Raw genomic sequence first — 23,959 nt, forward strand, 5'->3', positions numbered from 1 at the left:
GTGCTCTCCGCGACATCTCGAATGAAATGGCTCGCGCGCGCGGAAGAGCTGCTTTCTTGTAATCAATTAAGTTGAACCTGTAGCCACGCCCCTTTGGGGGTGTGTGACGGTTACACAATATTTGCAGTCATACCAGACAACAAAGGGGTGGGACTAATGAACCATCTTTATTGATTATAAGAAAACTGCTCTCCCGCGCGCGCGTGGCATTTTATGTTTTAAATATTGCTCGAAACCAGTCTTGTCTCAAAAGTAATCAAAAGAACAATTTGGTAATATTCTTGAATGATGGGACTTGGTAGGTTCTTCATTTCATCAAACGGTTTTTACGGTAGTTTACGTCGGGCGGTCGTGTCTTGTACACAACCCTTATGATTTTTTTGTGGTACTGCAGGATTAGCATGTTGGTTATTGCATGGTCTTTCGGAAGAATAACTGGGTGTTTCATACCAAATGAAATGAATTCTGCCTCCGACCCGTAGAATGCCTTCGGTGTCCAGAACAGGATTCATTTTGTAAATCAAGCTCGATTTTGTTATTCGACCCGGAGAACCTTCACATATTTGATTTCTTTGTAAGGTCCTTATCTCTTCCGTAAATCCATCACGTTGAACCTGTTTCCACAATATCAACTCCGCAGCGTGTAACTCGTTTTGCTGATGAGGTTGCTGAATAGATTTTGGTTTCGTTTTTAACAAGCATTCTTGACCCGGAGTAGCTTTGGAAACAACAATCAGATTTCCTGCTAGTTTTCGACGACAGTTTGCAATAAACCGAACTACGTTGGCTGTACTTCGGAGAAGACGAACAAAACGATTCGTTGGCGGCGCACAACTGTCATTTTTGTTGATTTAGCTTTGCTGCGTCGCAGCATGCGTGAAATAATAAAAATGACAGTTGTGCGTTGCTTCCGTATCGAGTGGTGTGCCCCCGAAAACGCGAGCACTTTTAAACTTGGATTCCGTCAGGAGTGACCTTAATAATTGACTGTTGAGAGAAACGCCGCTGACTGTTGCTGCAGCGTCCCAAACCAGATGAATTTTGTTTGGCTTTTTCGGGTTTTGTTCGTAATTCAGTGGCAAATACCACCTCTTCTGCGAATCGATTTCCGCTACTCCTTCGATGTTGCTAGATGGGCATACCCTTTAGCCTGGTAGTCGTCGACCTGTTTCCTGATCTTGTCGTACATTAGGCCAATGAGCAGACCAGGCTGTTGGTCCGAATACGATGCTAATGGTAGATTCCGCAGATGGCTATACTTAGCGGAGATTTCAACCGCATTTAGCGACTGTTTCGGAAGTAGCAACTTATGAACCGTCTGAGCAGATTGGAGGAGGAGTTTCTCTTTTTGTCCCACGGCAGAGATCCATAAATTCATCATCCTTGAATCAGGTTCTTCCCTACTAATATCAGCAGTCCATTTTATGGTTAGCGGCCATTTCACTCCTTCAGCTCGTAGTCTGTCGACGAGCGAACATTCAACAAGTGTAATTGACGATCCTTCATCGAGGAAAGCTAGCGTTGTGACGTTTTTTCTTCGTGATGCAATATCACCGGAATCATGCGAAACTGAATAGCGCTAAACGCACGGATGTGTGTGTTCATGACAACATGGTGTCCACTCGGATGAAGTAGTGGATGGTGTCGTTCGTGACATTGACCAACGTTGCAGCGAATCTTAAATTTGCATAAAGCGTTACCATGATCATTCAGACATATTTTGCATAATTTGCCTCTCTCCACGATCTTGACACGTTCAGCAAAACTCATCGCTTTAAAGTCCTGACAAAAGCGGAGTCGGTGATCCGTTCTTCTACAGGTTATGCATGGTTTTAGCTTCTTCTCGTCTATGGCGGCATCATTTGACGGATTCACGGTCGTACTATGGGAGTAAACGGATCCTTTTTCCTTGGTTTTTCCTTTACTTGCGTGTACAGGTAATTTTTCCCTGTACCCAGGCCGGTTCTCAAGGCCCACATTTGCTGCGCATGCTTCGGTTACGATTTTGGAGATGAAATTGGAAAATGTTCTTAATGTTGCCGTCTTCCTTTTACTTCGGTATCGAACCCATTCTCGCTTATCACCTGCCGGCAACTTGTCCACCAAATCTTGGATGAGGAGCGGATTGATCAAATGCTCTTTCAACCCAGCTGCCTCCAAATGGTCACATAATTGTTCCACCACATTTCCGAAAGGAATGAACGTTTCCAATCTATCTGCTTTCGGGGGGTCCAATTGTTTCACTTTTCCCAGATGGAAATGCAAAAGTTGTTCCGGACGACCGTAGAGCTGCCGGAGTTTGTTGATCACCTTCGGTACGGACTTTGGCAACAACAATTGTCCACGAACACTATCCAAGGCCGAGCCTTTCACGCTGTCCTGTAGATGAACTAAGTTCTCTACATCGTTGAAACCGCAGGCTTCGTTAGAGGCTTCGTAGCTTCCGATGAAAAGAGGCCACTCTTCGGACTTGCCAGAGAAAATGGGGAGTTTCCTGGAAATTCCATTGCGTGCGGCCAATTGAGCTTTCGTTGGACCTGCTATGCGACGCCCCAGCCCGTGTGACATTGCCTTCTTCCTCCGTCGTAGTTCGCGTTTGGTAAAACTCGATTCTTCCGATTCATTCTCCGATTCTTCGTTTGGCTCTTCTCCCGATGACGGCTCCGAATTGTTGATATTTTCGTCGGATTCTTCGTCGTCGCTGTCGTCAACGGAATCGTGATCTTCATCTGACGATAGTTCCGATACCTGGAGTTGTTTCCGCTGCTTTTCCGAAAGTGCTCTTAGCGACACGCCTGGATTGCGCAACGGCGTACTTAACGCCTTCTGTAGTTTATACGAACATCCTTCTTCTGCAGCCGGAAAACGTCCCGCGACTTCCGCTTTCTCAAGCTTTGATTGTACGACGACTGTCTTCGATTTCACGGTCATAGTCTTCATGTTTTCGATCGCATTTTTATACGATTCTCGCATCTGCTGCATACGATCAGCATGGACCTGCTCCTCGTGAAGTGACTTCTCGAGCAATTCCTTCTCCAGCTCCATTTCGATCCGCTTCTCTCTCAAGATTTTCTCGATTTCCATTTCTTGTTCTTTGGCCATCTGTTCTCGCTCTAGCGCCTTCAACTGTTGCTCCAGCGTGGGAGCGGATTGGTGATCAGATTTAACACTGGATTCCGATTCGTCTTGTGTCCGTGACTTCGTTCCCTTGGACTTCACTGCTTTCTTGCTAGCATTCGTCTTCTTACGAGTTTCTTCCGCCACCTTCTGACAGGACTCTGATGGACAGAACCACTTGTCTACATCTTCCAAGAGCTCTTCCGACGCATCGGAAGTGAAACCATAGCTCGCAAGCGTCGCATCCGACCATGCCTTCGTTGGTTTCTGATGCCTCCGAACAAACACCACAGGGAGTTAACGTAAAGCTCCCAGCTTTTACTATCGTGTTTGAGGTTAGATCCGTCTTTCACCGTCATTAGTCGTCTGAGTACACGCGATCGCTTACGTAAGGCAATCAAACTCATCAAATGCTTTAACCAAGCAAGCCTTTGGCACAGCAGAGTGCGATTGATTCGCATTCTATACCGTCCCGCCCAGACAGTTACTGGGGGGCATGGAGTGCGATCCTCTCGTTTAATAAACAATGTGCACTCGCTTGACTGTGGATATACAACAGTAAAGCACATGTGGAGATTGGACAAATCAAGCATCCGAAAGATATTCAATTTGTAAAAAAGAGAGCTAACCGGTGGTGGTGGTACTCGGATTCTGATGGCTTTTCAGCAAATCGTGACCTTTAAGTGGTCTTGTTGTGTAGGGGTTATCACGCCTATCTAGAGAGTAGGAGGTTGAGGGTTCGCGTCCCTCCAAGACACGTGGATTCTTTTTCGCAAATTTCATATCAATTTGTCCATTTCGAAACATGTGCTGTGCATATGCACAGCCAAGATATTTAACAAAAAAAAATGGTTTTCGTACGGCCGAGTTGCCGAATAATATGCAATTAATTGCTTATTTTGTGGTTCAACTTACAATTGATAGTTTGTTTTAAGGTCCTCGTGCTACGACAGATTTGTGGGGTTCGCGTGATGGTAATCTAGTCTGTAGATTTTCTAATCAAATTTTAATTAAGGTAATTTTTAAGTTTGTAGTTCGTAATAGTTCAGTTTTGCTCACATAGTTGTAATGCTTTGTCCTTAATTTTCAACCGCACTAGTTTTAAACCATTAGCTTTTAGTTTTACAATTTAATTCCTAGAATAAATTCCATTTTATTGCCTATCAAATCAGCTGTAGTTTTAAGTATATTACCCTATTGATGTTTGTTAAACATAAACCAAACTAGGCGTTTCAAATTCACGTATTTTCGATACGATATTATTTTTAGTATAGAATAAAAAATTCTTCATGGACTTTAGAATAATGAAATTTCACGTTAAGCCGATAGAAACTTTAACCAGTTTGTTTTCATTGCTACCTTCGCTATTCACACAAACCAATCCATCAACGATCTGTCCTATCGGCTAGACGTTGTCGGACTGCCCAGTGGGAATTCTGCACCGACCCATTCGGCCAAACGACCCTTTCGACCAAACGACCCTTTCGGCCAAACGACCCTTTCGACCAAACGACCCTTTCGGCCAAACGACCCTTTCGGCCAAACGACCCTTTCGGCCAAACGACCCTTTCGGTCAGATGGGTTTTGGCCTAATGGCTTTCGGCCGAATGGGTTTCGGCCAAATGACCCTTCCCCCTTTTTTTGTAGTATGCGTACTGTCTCAAGATCGTATACCTCTTCCCTTCCTAAACCCTTTGACATTATTTTTGAACAACCTCTTACGAAACGCAAAAGATTGTGATGATTCTCATCCTGAAGCGGGATACTGCGCGGCAGAATTCCATGCGTAAAAAGTGCTGGGCGATGTTGAACCTCAGAGCCCTAAGTCCAATACAGGTAATCCAGTGTAGGCTCGATGTCCACGTAGTGTTTTCTAAACGCTGTGTGCACATCCGCCCGTAAGCAGCTGAATTAAGTTCCAGAATGGTGTCAATCTGGACGTGCGATCGTAGTCCTATCCGGGAGAAAAAATCATCTCCTGATGACGTTCGTTGGCTTCGTTTTAGCGCAAGTCAATAGTAGAAGCATAAGTACTAAAATGTTATATAATGGCGCTATTGACATAAAGCATGTTTTCCCAATACTGGCTTCAATATGTTAAATACGTATAACCATTAAGTGTGTGTCATGTGAGAGAGAATATTTTGTTTTGTCAACCTCATTAGTTTGACACTTTAAGTACCGGTACTTTGGCTGCCAGGCAGCGGCAAACTAGATGCTCTTCTTCTTCTTCTTCTGAATGTTAATAGCGCCATTAGCATTCTAGTACTTATGCTTCTACTTGAATAGGGGAGAACGGTCCAAAATTTCAACAAGAATACCGAACCATTTCAACGTGTAGATGCAAAATTTACAAAACCAGCTACATTTCACAATGATCTCCTATTCAAAACAATAAAGTTTTCATGAGTTTCCAGCGCACTTTAAAAATGTTTAAAAAATAGGCCTGAGGCAAAACGCCCGAATGGTGGTGTAAAATAATGATGAACGCATGGTTGTTTGTTTTTTTTTTATTAATGTATTGAACTGCAATCTTACGGGTGAAGTGGAAAAATTGCAAATCGTTAAGTTTGAATGGATATGGGGCCTTCACTTTTTTCTTCACTTTTTTCCAATGGAGCTCAATAATGGATAACTAATTATGACTTTAAAGATAATACTTGTTCATAAATGTCCCACAACAGATTATATGAGTGAGGCCATTTTGCTCCAGGGGTGCATTATGCACTGTTCTCCCCCACTAGTCTTTCTTATATCAGATGATAGCCTCTGCGGTTGACTGAGGCAGTCGTACCACGCCAGAGATGAAATCCTGTTAGAAATGCTATTATTCATTTATTCACCCCATGGCCGGAGTTGCTTCTGCAGTACAACGATTTGGTTTGGTTGTTTTTGGTCTTCATATGTTCACTCTCCACAATTAATGTTTTTGCACCGTTTACTTAACCATTTTGTTGGTTTGTTATGTTTATTGTTGTTATACTGAAGCTATCGGCCTTTTCGCAAATTTCATGCAATTATTTTCAGGTTAAAAAAATAATTTTGAATACTTCAGCTAGTGTGTTTGTTTCTGTTTTTTTATTGCGTGCTGAAAATTTCATTGATTTTTTCACAAAAGAATGAAAAAAACACACACACAAAAAAGAATGCTTTCAATGGTCAGTTATGTTATTTTACCATTAGATTTTATGATGCATGAAATATGCATCGCCCGTGGTGGGTGGATTGATATGTTTCAAAAACCTCATGCTTACCAAAATAACACCTTGGTCCATCCCTTATTTTAACTCATCAAACTCGCAAATTTTTGAAGACAATTTTTGTGTAGCTCTTTTCTTGGAGAGAACAAATCAAGACAAAATTTTCAAAACGACTTATCTGCTTTTGTAAACAAAGATTCAAACGACGATTTGACGAATCTGATAACTCTCCCACGCAAACCAACACCACCAATAGGTAGGTGAAGGGTTCCGCTACCTGTTGATGGTGTTGGTTTGCGTGGGAGAGCTATAAGATTAACGATACTGTACTCCATCCAATTCACACAGCGGCCACTCTCAATGGGACGTGTGATAAAAATCGGCTTTGTTGCCATTCAAATTGACCACAACTGCTATAACAGAACAGAACATCAGAGAAAAGGTTCTATAATTTGATCAAAATTCCATCCGGGGTACAGATGAGAGATTATTATGAACTATGCGAGTCCGACGCGTGCAAATTAAATTCGGGCTGAGCTTCCTTTTCGGATACCCATCGGGTGAAAGAACGTATCCGTCCTTTTGTCATCTCAAACATACCGTCCGGTTCCGGGAATAAAAGGACACGTCCGATGCGTATAAGCTGAGAACACTGGAAAGTGGACGAGCGGCTGCCAATGCGAAATTGTGGAAATCACATCGCATCGATGAATGTTGAGCGCCTTGAAAAGAAGCACCAGAAGGTAGGGTTACTTCACCGGGGTTTGCGATTTGGACCGTTCCGTTCCGCCTGGAGCAGAATTTTTCGGTCAGTATTGATGGAGAATTAAGAAGCTCGACCGAATATTTGCTGTACGTACAGCAATTTGCTAAAAGGGGGCGGTTATTTTTTATGACTGGCTGTTACGGCATAGCGGGAAACCGCACATCTGGAAGATATTGAATTCTAAATTGAAATTCTTCTGCAATTACGTCTTGTGCGATTCCCGGAATGGTAAATATTAAGTTCTTATGCATGCAACAAATCTTCAAAGTGTGTTTTGAATAAATATTTGATAATATGTATACAATTTTATTTAGCTGCTTCATGCGACGTCTGTTAGGGCGCGATTTATGCTGAGAATTGTGTAGTCAAAATGAAAGTTTAAATTCAGTCGAAATAAGTGCCGTTGGAGATCCTTATCTAAAATTGTCACAGTGCCACTGAAATAACTGACCGGTCTGTAAACACGCTTGAATGGCGGTCTATATGCTAATCCATCATTAGGCTATGCCCTACATGAAAACAATAATCCAGAAACATGTTATCAATCATGACAATCATGCACATAAACTTGACTGAATAGGTTCGCCTGATTTGTCCTGCCAATACTGAAACGATAGCTTGATGGCAGTATCAGGAAGAGCAAAAATTAATCCGATGGAAATTGGAATCTAAGCGGCTTTTCAATCCTGGTGACAATTTACATCAATTGCATGATACATTAAATTATGTCACGTTCATTTTGGTATTTTTAATCTAACTCCCATTTAAAGTTTGATTTTTTCATGTATCGAGCAGTGGACAGCGAGGTGTCTAACTGTCAAACATGGAATGCCTTGAAATCTTTATAAACTGATTTTAAATTTTGAAAAGTGTGATGTAGGTACTAGAGTTTAGCTCAAAAAACGGTGTTCTTCAAGATAATCAAGAAATGTAGACAATTTATGTTCGTTTTGTTGCTATAGGTAATTGAAAGTTTTTTTTTTTTCATTTAAACTGAGCAATTTACCACAATCTAAGTACTAATGACCCAGGAAGTAATAACACAGTAAAAAGCAGGGTATTCTGCTGGCTGCGTCCTTTTATTCGTGTTTTGAAATGTTCGCATAATGGGACGGATTTCCGCAAATGAACGTCGTGACGTTGTGCACGAATGGTGTTCTATTTCTGGCCTTTAGAGGAGGAAATTGGCGAAAGAAGTATTCAAGCGGTGCGTACTGCGATCAAAAAGTTCGCTAAAGAGTACTCTTTTAAAAATCTGCCTCGAAGTGGACGTAAAAAACGAGCAATGAGTAATGTTTTTAACATAACCGCGAGTAGACATAGGACTTGTATAGACGTAACGTATTTACCTTTAACTTCTAACTTTGTTTGATTAAAGGTACATATTTATATTGGAAACGACAACTTCCATGCTGTGTAGAATTATTAGCAAATTGTTTATTTAAAACTTTTGGAAATTAAACTAATAATTAAATACCTAATTAGAACTGCTTTGTTTCTAAATATTAGGCCCTTATTTACTCAAGCAAATGTAGGCCATTTTTAGATTTCTTATTGATGATAGTATTTGAAGTTTAAAAATTGATAAAATTTTCAGACTTGGTCAAAATGTGCTTTCAGGGGAACTGTCCGTTTAAACGTCAAGTTTAATAATATAATTTCTCAGAAAATGAAAAACAAAGAATAAGATAATGTTTATTTAAATATTCTTCTGGAAATTGTTAGAAATTATTGTTATTTGCTGTTATTTGAAATTATTGGCAATTGCTTGAATATTTAAATGAGGAAAACATTTTAATACGTGAACAACCCGGCTTTAGACAAAACCATTCTTGTGAATATGTTCTGAATTTATTGCTTTTTAAGTGGAAACGAATGATTGAAGAAAATAAGACTATATTAATACTAGTTTATTTGTGGACGCAGTAGCGACCGTGGCAAGTGTTTAGATTCTTTTCTGTATTAAAAAAAAAATCAAAATTTTCGACGTCTGTTGTCTGTAATTTTTTTCATCAAATGCTGTGTCTGGTTGTCTAAGGTTGTCACTGGTTTTGTTTTCTGCATCTGATAGTAAAAAAGAATTGAAGTGTAAAATATTTTATTTTTTGTAAGAATTTCCCCGCGTGCTGCGTTTGGTTGGCTAGTCACCGGACAGACAAATTGGGCTATTATATTTATGATTATATTTAGATCTAAAAAGAGCGTTTGAAACTATATCACGGCCGATAATGTTAAAAACAATGAAGAAATATGGAATAAGGGGAAATGTTCTTAAATGGATTGAATCTAATTTATCTAACAGGATTCAAGTGTGTCAGTATGGGAATTCTACATCCATAACAGTGCCCCCTGGTGGGTAGTGTTCTGGGACCAATTTTATTTATTTTATACATTAATGATATGAAAGGAGCCATTCATCACTGTGATATCAATCTATTTGCCGATGATACAGTTACATTTATTGGAGAGAAGGATGTTAAAATAGCAATGGCTAAATTGAATGAAGATATACAAGGGGTGAATACTTGGTTGAAAATTAAAACTGAATGTGCAAAATACCAAATGGATGTTAATAAGAAATAGAAAGCAATTAAATTATACAGAGTTCAAGAAAGATATTGAGGGAGTTGAAATAGAAAGGGTAAGAGTTTTTAAATACCTTGGAGTTCATATCGATGATAAACTTATATTTAAGGAACACATTGACGAAGTGATTAAAAAAGTAGCAAGGAAATATGAAATGTTAGTTCGTTTGAAGCGTCAATTGACTTTTTGGATTAAAATATTTCTGTACAATCATTCCATGTCGAGCTACCGTGCGAGACAGTCACCAGTTTTGTGCCTCTCGATCCTTGTTCGATTTTTTCCTCGAGCTGAGTGTCTAGTGTAGGATCTTTCTTTGCTTTGACTTGGAAGCGTGGCTTATTTGCGAAGCAATAAAATACACGTCATTAAGTATTTTCTTCGAAAATCGCGTGTTTAAAGCCAGCGTCATCGTACATCTGTCGAGCTGAGCTTCATCTGTCTGTCTCCCGTGGTGCCCCATGTATTGTTCAGAGCAAGCAGACAACTATGGGGATTTAGGCGGATTTTAATAGGAAAATCCACTTTCACCAATAATTGTTTCCCAATTTTTTTTCGAAAGTGGATGCACAAGATAAGAAAACCCCAAAATTTCGTTATCAAAGTTGAGAAAAGGTAAAAAACGCGGTTTTCCTCTTCAAAATCTTGCTGCACTTCATACCAGTTTTTGAAAGGTTTTTTTCTGATACGATACCGAGGTTTATATATAGCATTGTAAAGATAATTAAAAGAGCTTTCATATCGTACTAACAAAAATCGTGATATCACGAAGGAAAAAAAAAATTTAGTTATAAAAATATAAAAAAGTATTTAGTTGAGGATCATATTTGGGATGTGTACTTTAAGATTCTCACGTAAAATCTTGCGCAAACTTGCGCCATTTTGAGAAAACGCGATTTGAAAAAAAACGCTTGTGCTCCAAAACTTGTCTATTTTTCCTTAGTGTGCATCACTGCAACACAAATTTCAATATTTTAATATAATAAACGTTCTTCCCTATTTGTTCTTCATATTTTGTAAATAAAAATTCTAAGTCGTTTGGAAATGTACATATATACATTATTTATAAAAGAGTCAAAATATTAAGCCCTTTTCAAAAGTTAGTCGCGAAATGACTGGAATCGGAAACATTTTCCTGTTATGACAACATTAAAAACATCATATAAGCTTGAAAAAAGGAAGAAAATATTTTTGTCTGCCAGTTTGTATGGGGAGGCCCCATAGTGCAGACGTCTATTGGACCATCGCCACCAGCGCAGCCCAAGCCATCCGTTAGCTGTGTTCAGTTGGTGAGAAGACCAACACACACGTCTTGTGGTTGGCTCGTCTGGTGCGTCGCGACAGTGAAACTGTCGAAGTATTCTTTCAAAATTAGATATTTTCAAATTTTTATTTAACAAATTACAATGCGATACTTTTGCTTTATGTGAAACATGGCTAACACCAGATGTGAGCCTTCATTTTTCAGATTTTAACATAATCCGCCACGATCGGGCAAATCGATATGGAGGGATGCTTTTAGGGATCGAAAAACAGCACTCCTTTTTAGAGTCCCTGGCACCGAAGCTGTCGCATGTCAGGTGACTATTCGAGGAAAAGACTTCGGTATCGCCTCGATATATCTTCCTCCAAACACCGCGATATCTCGTAGAGATCTCTCGCACATATGCTCGGTTATGCCCGAGCCAGGGTTGCTCTTGGGAGGTTTAAACTCCCACGGAACAGGCCGGGGGGAAATGTACGACGACAACCGTTCAACAATGATATACGACCTCTGCGACGACTTTAATATGTCAATTTTGAATACAGGAGAAGTTACACGAGTGGTTCCTCCAGCAAGAGATAGCCGTCTAGGTCTTTCCATTTGTTCGAGCTCATTACCGTTGGACTGTACTTGGAAGGTGGTCCAAGATCCTCATGGTAGTGATCATTTGCCGATCGAAGTTGCGATTTCCAATGGACGTAATCATTCTGTTTCTATCGACCTCTCATATGACCTCACGAAGCACATCGATTGGGGAAAATATGCAGAGGCCATCATTGATGGCGTAGAGTCGATAGATGCACATCCCCCGCGACAAGAGTACGAGTTTCTATCCAAGTTGATCCTTGAAAACGCTCTTCAGGCACAACGCCGGCCGGTACCAGGAGTTTCGGTTCGTAGGAAACCACACAGTCCGTGGTGGGATGTCGAGTGTACACAACTTTATCGCGAGAAATCCGACGCGTTTAAAGAATTAACACGGTTCGATCGTTCTCCACAAACGGTACATCGCGCTCGAGATCCAGTTCAAGAAACTGGTCAAAGTGAAGAAACGTGGATATTGGCGCACTTTTGTTGAAGGTTTATCGCGCGAGACCTCAATGAAAACTCTGTGGACCGTCGGGAGAAGAATGCGCAACGCGTCATCCGTAAACGAAGATCGTGAAAGCTCGTCGCGATGGATACTCGACTTCGCAAAGAAAGTTTGTCCGGATTCGGTGCCGGTGAAGCAAGGGTCACGTGATAAATTTGCTAACAGGAATGATATGGATCGCCCCTTTTCGATGATTGAATTCTCACTTGCTCTCCTCTCATGTAACAATTCTGCTCCTGGGATGGATAGAATCCGGTTCAATTTGCTTAAAAACCTCCCAGACGTCGCGAAGAGGCGCCTATTGAGCTTGTTCAATCGATTACTGGAGTGTAACATTGTTCCGGATGACTGGAGGCAAGTGAGAGTGATAGTCATCCAGAAGCCCGGAAAACCTGCGTCGGATTGTAAATCGTATCGCCCCATCGCGATGCTGTCCTGTCTTCGGAAGCTGTTGGAAAAGATGATTCTCTTCCGGCTAGACAAATGGGTTGAATCGAATAGTTTTTTGTCAGATACACAATTTGGTGTCCGCAGGGGCAAGGGAACGAACGACTGTCTTGCGTTGCTTTCTTCAGAATTTCAGCTTACTTTCGCTAAAAAAGAGCAAATGGGCTTCGTGTTTTTGGACATTAAGGGGGCTTTTGATTCAGTTTGCGTCGATATCTTATCCGATAAACTCCACTCGTATGACGTATTCACAAATTTTGAACAACTATTTGTACAATTTGTTGTCAGAGAAGCAAATGAGTTTTTCTCATGGTGACTCGGCAACTTCACGAATTAGCTACATGGGTCTCCCCCAGGGCTCATGTTTGATTTTTACGTCAGGCTTAATATTTTTACGTCAGAGACATTGATGAATGTCTCATGACAAATTGCTCGTTAAGACAGCTTGCGGATGACTGCGTTGTATCCGTTTCGGGGCCAACCGCAGTTGATCTGCAAGGACCGTTGCAAGATACTCTGGACAATTTGTCCACTTGGGCTACGAAGCTGGGTATCGAATTCTCTCCGGAGAAAACTGAGATGGTTGTCTTTTCAAAAAAACATAAGCCGGCAAAGTTCCCGCTCCAACTGATGGGTAAGACAATCACTCATAGCATGTGTTCTAAATACCTCGGGGTCTGGTTCGACTCGAAATGCACCTTCGGGAAGCGCATTGTGTATCTGACACAAAAATGTCAGAAACGGATCAACTTCATGCGATCAATAACCGGAACATGGTGGGGAGCGCATCCCGAAGATCTTATCACGTTGTATCGATCAACCATTTTAACGGTCCTTGAATACGATAGTTTCTGCTTCCAGTCCGCGGCTAAAACACATATGCTGAAGCTTCAAAGGATTCAATACCGCTGTCTCCGTATCGCGTTAGGTTGTATGAATTCGACTCATACGATGAGTTTGGAAGTACTTGCGGGAGTACATACTGCCGTTGACAGATCGTTTCGCGGAATTATCGCTCGGGTTCCCCATCCGCTGTGAGGTTCTCAATCCATTGGTCATTGACAACTTCGAGAAGCTGCTTGAACAAAACCCTCAATCTCAATTCATGAGTATTTACTACTGGTATATGATACTGAAGGTAAGCCCATCTTTGGTTGACACCAATCGTGCTAACTTCTTAGACTCTAATAGTTTCTCTGTTACTTTTGATCTGTCCATGAAGCAGGAGGTTCGTGGAATATCAGATTTCCTTCGTCCGGAGGTCATTCCTCCAATATTTGCAAGCAAATACGGTCAAGCTAGCGAGGAGAGAAGCTTTTTCACAGACGGGTCAAAAATGGATGACTCCACTGGTTTCGGTGTTTTCAACGTTTTTAATATCGCTTACTTTAAGCTTAAAGAGCCTAGTTCCGTGTATATTGCTAAGCTAGCAGCTATACACTATTCACTCGAGCATATCGCATCCCTACCTCCTTACCACTTCTTTATCTTCACCGACAAACATTGAAGTTCATTGGAGGCTGTTCGGTAAATGAAACCGGTGAAGCACTCAGCGTATCTCCTGAAGGGGATAAGGAAAGCTTTGAGTGCTCTATCGAAACGGTCATTCACAATCACCATGGCTTGGGTCCGTTCTCATTGCTCGATCCCAGGAAATGAGAAAGCGGACCTTTGGCTAAGGTGGGCGCTATGGAAGGTGATATTTACGATCGGCAAATCACCTTCGATGAATTTTTCTCATTAGTTCGTCAGGAAACCTTGATCAGCTGGCAACAAAAATGGACAAATGGGGAGATGGGTACATGTCTGTACTCAATTTGCCAACAGGTTTCAAGTCTAATGTCCAATCACTACACTTTAAATGCACATCTTTTTCGAGTAGGGCTCTCAAAAGGCAATCTCTGTGTTTGCGGCGCAGAGTATCAAGACATTGACCATGTCGTGTGGGCGTGCGAGGAGCATCGTGGCCCCAGATCTGCGCTAACTGAACATCTTCGGGTCCGAGGAAGGCCAAAGCCTATTAGGGAAGTGTTGGCGGGTCTTGATCTCGAATACATGTCCCTTGTGCACTAATTTTTGAAAGTTGCTGATGTTAGACTGTTACCATCGTCCACCCGTCCCTTTAGCTGTCGTAATCCATTAAGAATCTCTTGTTGTGTACCGATAAACCCCATTCGTATGTCTTCCTCTCGTTGCTGTCTCCCAAAAAGCATTTGTCTCGTTACAGAAGTGAAACATCGCCAAGGATTTCAACTGTGTGAACATCAGCATTGTAATTAATTAAGCACCTAAATTCCCTTCCTTTCCTATTGTATAATTATACTCCCTAACCTCGACTAAACCGCGAGTCTTTCGGTTCCCCAAAACTAACATTAGTGTATAATAATCATGAAAAACTGTATCTCTGCGAACAAACGAACGAAACGAAAAATGCGCGAGCAAAAAGCACGTTAGTACGCGCTGCTGTCACAAATTGGAATGACTCGCACACGTCAGGCACTGCTTATTTTATACATAAAGAAAATCTTGCGGCGGACCCGGAGGCCCGTGACATACCGCATTCTGATGTCCGTGTTAGGAAGGCACGGGATTGGTTACATATGAAAGTTTTGCTGGCTTTGACCAGAATTGAAAGTTTCAGTAGCTTATCGTTAATAATCTTAAATTTCAATGAAATAGGCAAATTGGTGGAGAGTGTCCGAGTCGTTTGATATATAAATCTTAAAAATCCATCGAAAGATAAAGGCGCTAGTAACGTTCGAAATTTTTTTTTTTTCAGCATAACGCTCTCGATTTCCAAAAATCTAAATGATACCCAGTATACTAAAGAAAGTCGTAAGTCCTACGTCAAAAGGATCAAAGAACCCCAACTTGGATAAAAGAATACAAAAAGCGTTCACTTAGGAAAAGAGTATTTCAGCTCGTGATTTGACCAAAAGGTATGGAACGTCTAAATCTATTGTCGATCGTGCTTGACATACAAGACGCAGAAGCAGACGGCCAGTCGTAATCGTAATCGCTCGTAAACTGTACGACGCAATTTTTGCCAACAATTACCACGGAATTCTAATGGACGACGAACCTTATGTAAAGTTGGATTACAAATCGTTACCGACCGATTCGCGACTACGAAGGTAAATGCTTCAAGTACAGTCTGGCAGTTACTTACGGGATTTTACTGTGGAGGAACAAGAATGGGTGATTGGCGGCCATGTTTCACGCACAGTCTGACAGATAGCAATGAATGAGATTTTGCCATAAGAGTGAGTAGAGGTATTACCTTCGTATTCGCGAATTGAGAGATTTCGGGCTTTAATAAAAGCATACCTTAGGAAACTTGTCACACCAGCTGATACAGTGAAAAAGTTCGCCAAAAATTAGACTCGAGTGTCCAAGATCATCGAAAATTAATCTGTACAACGCCTAATGAAACACATTAAAAGGTGGATCTTCCTTTTAATGTGTTTCATTAGGCGTTGTACAGATTAATTTTCGATGATCTTGGACACTCGAGTTAATTATAATTAATACGTAAGGCAAATATTGGCCATTTTCAACCTCCCTTCCTCCTGTGCCACGCTTTTTGTATGAATCATTTAAAAATTTTGTCACACTTTAGGCAACATCTTACAGAATAAAAACTCGATGAACAATTAGAATTTTTTCATAAAAAATAGAAAATTGCCAATAAAGAAATCAATAAAAGTTCTCCTCAAAGAAAATCCTTCCGCTCAATTATGTTGCTCTTTAGCGAGCAACCATTCCAGTTGACCAGGCCTACCCTAGCAGTCATTTTCAATGATGAACATGCCAAGAGTGAAGACCTGGTCGAATCGGGTTTTCAAGCACTGAGCCGAATGGCGGGCTAGGAGAAGATTTGCCTCAGCTGCTCCAGGCTGTAGAGCGGGGCAGAATCTTCAGGCGGGACAGTTTGATTTTCCGGCTGCCGACGGAATCCAGGAGGAGGAAGCGAGGGCCATTCGATGGAGGATGGAGCTTGCATCGATGCAGCTGCTGTGGTCAGTCGCTTGTACAGTTGCAACGGTGGAAGTACTGGTTCCGCTCGTCGGAGTGCTAGGATGCCAGGAAGGTTCACCTCGTTGATCACTGGAACGGTTCCACTTCGGATGGGCCCGATTGATGCTTTCCTTCGGATTTCCAGGAACTCCGCTTTTTTCAAACAGCCTTTCGTAGTGACCCGATGTTTTTCGCAACTGTTGGCGCATTTTGGATCAGCCGCCTCCATCTTGTCGCACTTATCCGTCCGGTGCAGTTTGCCACACTTGTTGCAGTGCGCGGCCATGTGACAATTTCGGGTGCCATGCCCGAAGTTGAAACATTTGGTGCACTGCGTCACGTCACGGTGCACGGGCCGGTATCGCTCCCAGCCGACGACGCTGTAGTTTATTACTCCGATCAGCTTCAGGGCCTTGAAGGAGATGGAGCCATGCTCCAGATGGACCAGATAAAGCTGATCTTGGTACTTTCTGGCCTTATTGTGGCGAGCGATTTTGCGCACGGCAATAGGCTTGAGTCCACTGCTTTCTAACTCAATGAGAAGTTCTTTTTCCTTCATATCGTGGAGCCCTCGTAGGCAGCCGGGGAGGTCAAGAGTGTAAAACTCATACTTGTGAACCTGTAGGAACTCCACGATATATTTGTGGTGATCTTGATTAGCAGGCTTCACCTTGATTCCCTCGCTGCAAAACCGGAACGTGCACTTGATGGCCTTTGCAATACGCTGACGTGTTTTCGGCCGCAAATCCGGTGGATAGCCCTTGACGAAGACAGGCGGCACTTCTTCGTACGCTCAGTTTGCACCTGCGGCAGCTGCGATTGCTGCTTCTTTCTCTTTTTCCGCGGCAACGACCAGAACACGTTGCTCTGCAAAAGCTACATACTTATCTGAAAACTTCCCGAGCTCTTCATTCTTTTTGGTTAATTTATTTAACAAATGTTTTTAAATGGCGTACTTTCCAGATAAATGGAAAAACGCCAAAGTTGTTCCAATTTTGAAGCCGGACAAAAATCCAGCTGTGAGGCTTCTAGTTATCGCCCAATCAGTTTGCTTTCTTCAATAAGCAAACTGTTTGAAAAGATTATTTTAAATAGAATGATGGTTCATATTAATGACAATTCTATTTTTGCTGATGATCAATTTGGTTTTCGCCATGGGCATTCAATCACTCATCAGTTATTAAGAGTTACGAATTGAATTCGGCTCTACAAATCAGAAGACTATTCGACTGGAGTTGCTTTTATTGATATAGAGAAAGCATTTGACAGTGTTTGGTATGAAGATTTGGTTGTAAAATTGATTAATTTTAATTTTACTCTGTACATGATCCAAAATTATTTATCAGATCGCTCACTGCAAGTAAATTATCAGAATTCGAAATCTGATACTGGGGCCCATATTGTATAGCATTTTTACTTCTGACTTACCTGATTCACCACTAGGATATCAAAAACCTTTGTTTGCAGATGACACGGGCCTTTCCGCCAGAGGGCGAAGCCTTCGTGTTATTTATAGTAGATTGCACTTACCGGAAAATTTCCCCGAATGCTTCCAAAACTCAGCTTTCCCACATAAGCCGCGAGCTTCTTATTTGAAACCTTCTAGCAGACATATTGTAACTATGAATAGAGTTCCAATTAATTGTTCCTGCGAAGTTATAGGACTTCTGCTAGATCAAAAATTAACTTTTCAAAATCACATTGAAGGCCTTCAAGCTAAATGTAACAAATATATTAAGTGTCTATATCCACTTATAAACAGAAAATCAAAACTTTGTCTTAAGAACAAACTTTTGATTTACATTTTCAGGCCAGACATGTTGTATGATGTGCCAATATGGACTAGTTGCTGCAAAACCAGAAAGAAGGCACTTCAGAGGATTCAAAATAAAATTTTGAAAATGATTCTGAAGTTGCCTTCGTGGTATAGTACAAATGAACTTCATGTAAATTCTAATTCTAAACTTACATTATTAAAAAAAAATCTAATCTCACATTATTAATGTTTTGGCGCCACATTGTCACATTGTCACAAGTATTTGAGTTATGACTTGGTAGAATCAGCAAAAACACTGTGCATTCTGTGGGCTTCTGGAACCGATTCCGTTCAATAAATGGGAATCCATCATCCTTCTACTTCTACACCATTTGAAATCAAGGCTGTGAAACTTGACACTAACATGCGAGAACTTTGGCACTTGAAATTATTGACGGGTCATAAATCATACCGAACAATAAAGCTTTGCCGCATTGGGAATTCCCAACTGTAATAACTAACTTTTTACCAAAACAGAAGAAAATTCACAAGCAGGGCAATCGTCTTTGTGGAACGCAGTTTGTTCCAGAAAGCATCTTCAACTGAATCGTTTTAAATATCACATTTCTGTGACATGAAGCTCTACGATGATTTTTTACGGCGAAACACATCACTCGCAATCCATTTGTCAAGCCAACACTTCCGCATGTGTATAGTACACGTTCACATTGACTATGCGTCCAATTTGGGAATTTCGAGCTCGTTCAGTAGCCGCTAGGTTGCGAAGACCGACGGAGGTCCTTCGTAGCTTAGTTAGTTAAAGCACCAGTCTAGCATACTGTCCCATCGAAGGGAAAGTGGTCACCTCCAATACATTTTTCAAATCAATATCTTCCGCATAATGTACATATTCACATATGAGTTTCACAACAATACAAACTTTTCAAATTAAAATTTCGGTGGAAAATGTATTACTTCATATAGTCCATTTTACCCATACCAGAACGTGTCCGTTTCACCCCACCTTGATCCATTTCCTTAAGAAATTCTCAAAAAATCGAATTTTGACCTCAATTAAATTCTTTAGACTAAGTTTGAGATCCTCGAGGATTATGCAGATTAGTTTGGCCGATTTCTGTTTTAAAAAATTACAGGCATAGCTTATATTCAATCACTAATAAACCTATTCTGTTTACTTCATTATTTGAATGTAGTAAAACATTTTTTGTGTCTTTATTAAGGAGACTTTCAGCCCTAGGCTGGCTCGTCTCCGAACATAGTAAAAGCAATAAGATCCACTTGATAGACGGCTAAATTTGTAACGATTCAGCTCCTATATGTACGTACATATACGAAAAAAGAGCTATGCCAAAACAGTACCGGTTCCAAAATTGAATTTCTACCTTTTTTTGCTCTCATCTAAACATTCCAAATTCAATTTTATTAAATAAGCAACCAACGACTATTTTTGGCCATTGAATCGAACAGGCTCTTGAAGAACCCACTTCAAGTATCCTCGTCGGCATGCAAAATTCCTACCAAATGGCATGGCATGCAGAAAATTGAAACATATTAAACAGATTTCTACCGATTCCTGAAAATTGAATTACTATTCGCTTACTTTCAATCGCTTCGACGTTGGCTGTGCCGTAATTGATAAACCACTCGAGATTCTGTTGTCCTTTTTCGTACCTGCTGGCAAGCAGGTGCTCTCTTGATTTCCACTAGCTATTAGATTGTCGGCGCCACCGCCCGTAGTCCCGTAGCTATCCACCGTTGTATCCTGTTCGACCACTAAGAAAGCGCTAGCGCTGCATGTACGGACAACCGTTTTTACTCTTCTTTCTTCTCTTTGCTTCGTCAACAAACCACTTTTCCACTGTTGCACAATTTCAACCCGATCCACTCTTTCCGTCTGAGTACCCCACACCGCAATCACATAAACATCACTTCAACAGCGTGACACCACCAGCAGCGGTTGACTATTTCCGTCCCTCTTATACTCCACCCACATGCACAGCGGACGACGTAGTTGCAAATTTTCCACAATTACACTTTCAAACCTCCACTTCCTTGGGACGTTGAAGAAGCGTTGCCGAAAGGCGAATAAATCAATTTTCTTATGCCTCCTGACTTCCGGCAAACAGCTGTGACAAGTTTGCCAAAAATATCGCCTCGATTCACTTGCGGCACCAAACGGCTTCCACCACGCCGCTTCCGATTCACTTGCTCCCGTCTAGCGCTGAAACGGCTCTGCTTCGCCACACCACACTGTTGCGGATCCAACCTGTCTGATTGCCAACCCTCACACTACTCCCAATAGCTGAAGGGTTCCACCTGGCGCCAGGTTCAGGAGATCAAGAATTTTCCTTCCGAATCGTTTCGATGTCCGCGATGAACTGATTGGAAGGATGCTGCGTCGAGGATGTTGAAGCTTCTAACGACTCTCGGTTGGACTTGTGTTGTGGGTGGATTCCGTGGGATGCTGCGAGAATCCGTCGGGTTCTGCTCTTTCTCTCTGCCTCCGGTGCTTCGGAGCTCTCATTTAAGGATTTGTGTTGTGGGATTTTCCGAAGAGGCGCAATTCACCACGCCACCCACTCTCATGATTGTAGGAGATGAATCGTGAACAATTGTGAGAAATTGGGTGACGGGTTCGTGGGATGCTGAAAAAGGTTACCCACATTTTAAGTTTGAATTTTGTGCTTTGAGGGGAAATACGGTGAATTTTCTGAGATAACAATTACAGAATGAATCGGTTCTACCGTGCGGAATGTGCGCAAGTAGAACATACCATTTATATACCAGTTCCACCCACTGTGTTCATATAGAAAACTATACCGGCTTACATTGAATTTTATTGAACAAAATAGGGATTAAATTGAAAAAAATTGGAACACATTCTTCGAACATAATTGTGGTTTTTTGTGTAAGTACTTCAGATTCACAATACTGGTACTCACAATGTTGAGATTGAATTGAATATATTTGAAAATCTACTCAACTAGTCCCCGGCGGCAGATCTATCCTACCCCGACGAGAAGTTCACCGACATCGACAGCGGGAGCTTTCCCGCAACGCTACCGGCCATGACTGCGCTCGCCGCAAGCTGACGACAGTTGCGACGTTGGTAGCTGGCGCTTGCGTTCCCGTTCTTTATCGACATCTACATCTTCCGCGGCGGTGTAGTCTGATGCTCATGGTCCGCTTTCCGCAATGGCGGCCTGCTGCTATTCCGTGCGCCATCATCGTTGTAGGATGTTGGCTATCTTGGTTGTCACACTTGCGACAGCGCACTCCATCAGTTCTGTGTTTCGGTACATAGTTCTGAAGATTTTATCAGTGGTTGTGTCCATTCCGCATGCCTCCAACATCGCGATCTTCTCCGCTTCGAACCGGGGGCATGTGAACAGAATGTGTTCAGCCGTTTCTGTTACATCTGGACATTGCGGACAGGCGGGAAAAACCGCATGTCCGAAACTGTGCAGGTACCACCTGAAGCATCCATTTCCTATTACTTAGGAATTGGGTCATGCCACAATTTAGCTCTCCATGAGGTTGGGCATGTCATCTTGCGAGTTGGCATGCCATCTTTCGTAATACGGTGCGGTATGCGCTGATGACTTTCAGACACATTAGCCTATGAGTACTCTCCATCTTTTGGGCGTTGCAGTTTGCGCTCAACGCCGACACCTAGACGGGACCTGCGTACCATAGTATTGGAACCGCAGCGCTTGCTGGAGCACACCCTAGAGATGTTCCCCATCACCCCCGATAGTGCCGCTATTACTGTCAATCGTGTTTGCAGGCGTAGTCAACAGGTTTGGTCGATCTCTGGTTGTTGACGACTATCACCTCCGTTTTCTGATGCGCCAGCTCTGTAGCTTCTTGCCTCATCTTCCTCGACTAGACTGATCGTATAGGCTGCAGTTAATTCGCCTCCGTACATGGTCATCCGATGCGTCGTTGGCGATTCCCACTAGCGAACGCCATCGAATATTACGTTCTACAGCAGTGGACTCAGGTTTGATCCCTGTGGAACACCTGCCGTGATGGTGGCCCTAGTCAAGCCTTCCACTGTCTCGTAGATCAGTTCACGATTTCGGAAGTAGGTTCCAAGAATCTTGTACAGCCCTATCAGTATTTCCAACCGAAGCGAAGCAACGAGTTCGCAATCTCCGCCCAGCAGGCACTGTTGAACGCAGCGGTTCCTTTATCAGTGCTGCCACCTGGAAAAGTTTCGAGAAAAAGTAGAATCATGGAAATTTGGCATGGCATGACATAGAAAATGAAAATTGAAATGCCTCTAGAACGTTAAAAAAAAAATTAGTCAAACAATTTTTAGTTTGATTTGAAATCCAACAATCTAAAGCAGCGGTTCTCAGCCAATTTTTTGATAAGTACCCCTTCAACCTTATGCTTTCATTGAGGTAGCCCCTACTTTATTTTTGCTGTGAATGAAAATAAGCGTATTTCATAAGATATATTAAAAACGAACCACAAGATAAACAGGATATATGGCTTTCTAAAAAATGTCTGAAGTTTTCGTAATTCCGTGAAACTTTCTGATTCAAATTTATTTTAATGTATAGCTTCCCATTAGACTTTTGGATGCTTCCGAGTCTCTTGGGAGGAGGCTTCCGAGCATCTTGAAGGGATGCTTCTAAGCATCTTGAAAGAAGGTCTCTTGAAAGTAATTCGAGGTTTTTGAGAGGAGGTTTCCATGCCTCTTTGAAGAATGCTTTTGAGTCTCTTGAAAGGCGGCTTCCGAGCCTCTTGAAAAATTACGAGCCTCTGAAAAGAAAGCTTCCGACCCTCTTGAAAAAAGGCTTCGGACTCTCTTGAAACGAGGTATCCGAGCATCTTGAACGGAGGTTTCCAAGCGTCTTGAAAGGAGGCTTTCAAGCCTCTTGAAAGGATGCTTCCGAGCCTATTGAAAGGAGGCTTCAGAGGCTTTTGAAAGGAGGCTTCCAGGCCTCTTGAAAAATTCCGAGCCTCTTAAAAGAAAGCTTCTGACCCTCTTGAAAGGAGGCTTCGCAACCGTATGAAAGAAGGATTCCGGGCTTCGGACTCTCTTGAAACGAGGTATCCGAGCATCTTGAACGGTGGGTTCCGCACGTTGAGTGATATTACTACGCAGTCACGGATACCGCGTCGTTTGCATTCGAAGACCGCCACTGCAGTGTCAACCACCGATTTAATGGCGCCAAATTGCTTGCTCGATACTCCTCCACGTACGGCGACAGCATGTTCAGGATTAACTTCTGCAGTAGCTTCAGTACAGTGTCTATTAGACAGATTGGTCTGTACGCTGAGGGGTCACATGGTGACGTGCCAGGTTTCGGTAACAGGACCGGACTAGTCATTATGGTTGTTTTCAACACTATGTTCGAGATCTCGTCCCGATCAGGTGCTTTACTCGGATCGAGGGGCTTTGCCACCGTTATTAGCTCCTCTATCGTCACCGTCGTCTGCTCCTACCATCGTTTCTGATAGTCAATGGGTTGGACCGTGATGCGGGAATGGTACTTCGATTATCGTCTTCAGCCTCGTTGGACATCGCTCGGTAGGAGCCAGTGCTTCTCTTGGTTAGGCCATCACCACCCGATCGTTTCACTCTTTGATGGCCTTGTTTAGGACAAGCCACGTCGCTTTGAATAGCTCGATGCGTCGCTCCCTTACTTTCGCCGAGTAGCAATCTGGTAGCATTACACGT

General features: G+C 42.1%; 1 protein-coding gene across 2 annotated transcripts in view; it reads right to left on the reverse strand.

Annotated features, from left to right (window-relative positions):
* LOC134224398 (uncharacterized) overlaps window positions 1-20,629 on the reverse strand; it is a 201,286-nt gene extending 180,657 nt beyond the window's left edge. For both annotated transcript variants that reach the window (XM_062703717.1, XM_062703715.1), the window contains exon 1: window positions 19,865-20,629. The gene's annotated coding sequence lies outside the window, so the exon portion shown is untranslated. The remainder of the gene's footprint in view (window positions 1-19,864) is intronic.
* Between the last annotated feature and the right edge of the window lie 3,330 nt (window positions 20,630-23,959).

This window comes from Armigeres subalbatus, chromosome 3 (assembly GCF_024139115.2).
Source record: "Armigeres subalbatus isolate Guangzhou_Male chromosome 3, GZ_Asu_2, whole genome shotgun sequence".
Lineage (NCBI taxonomy): Eukaryota > Metazoa > Arthropoda > Insecta > Diptera > Culicidae > Armigeres > Armigeres subalbatus.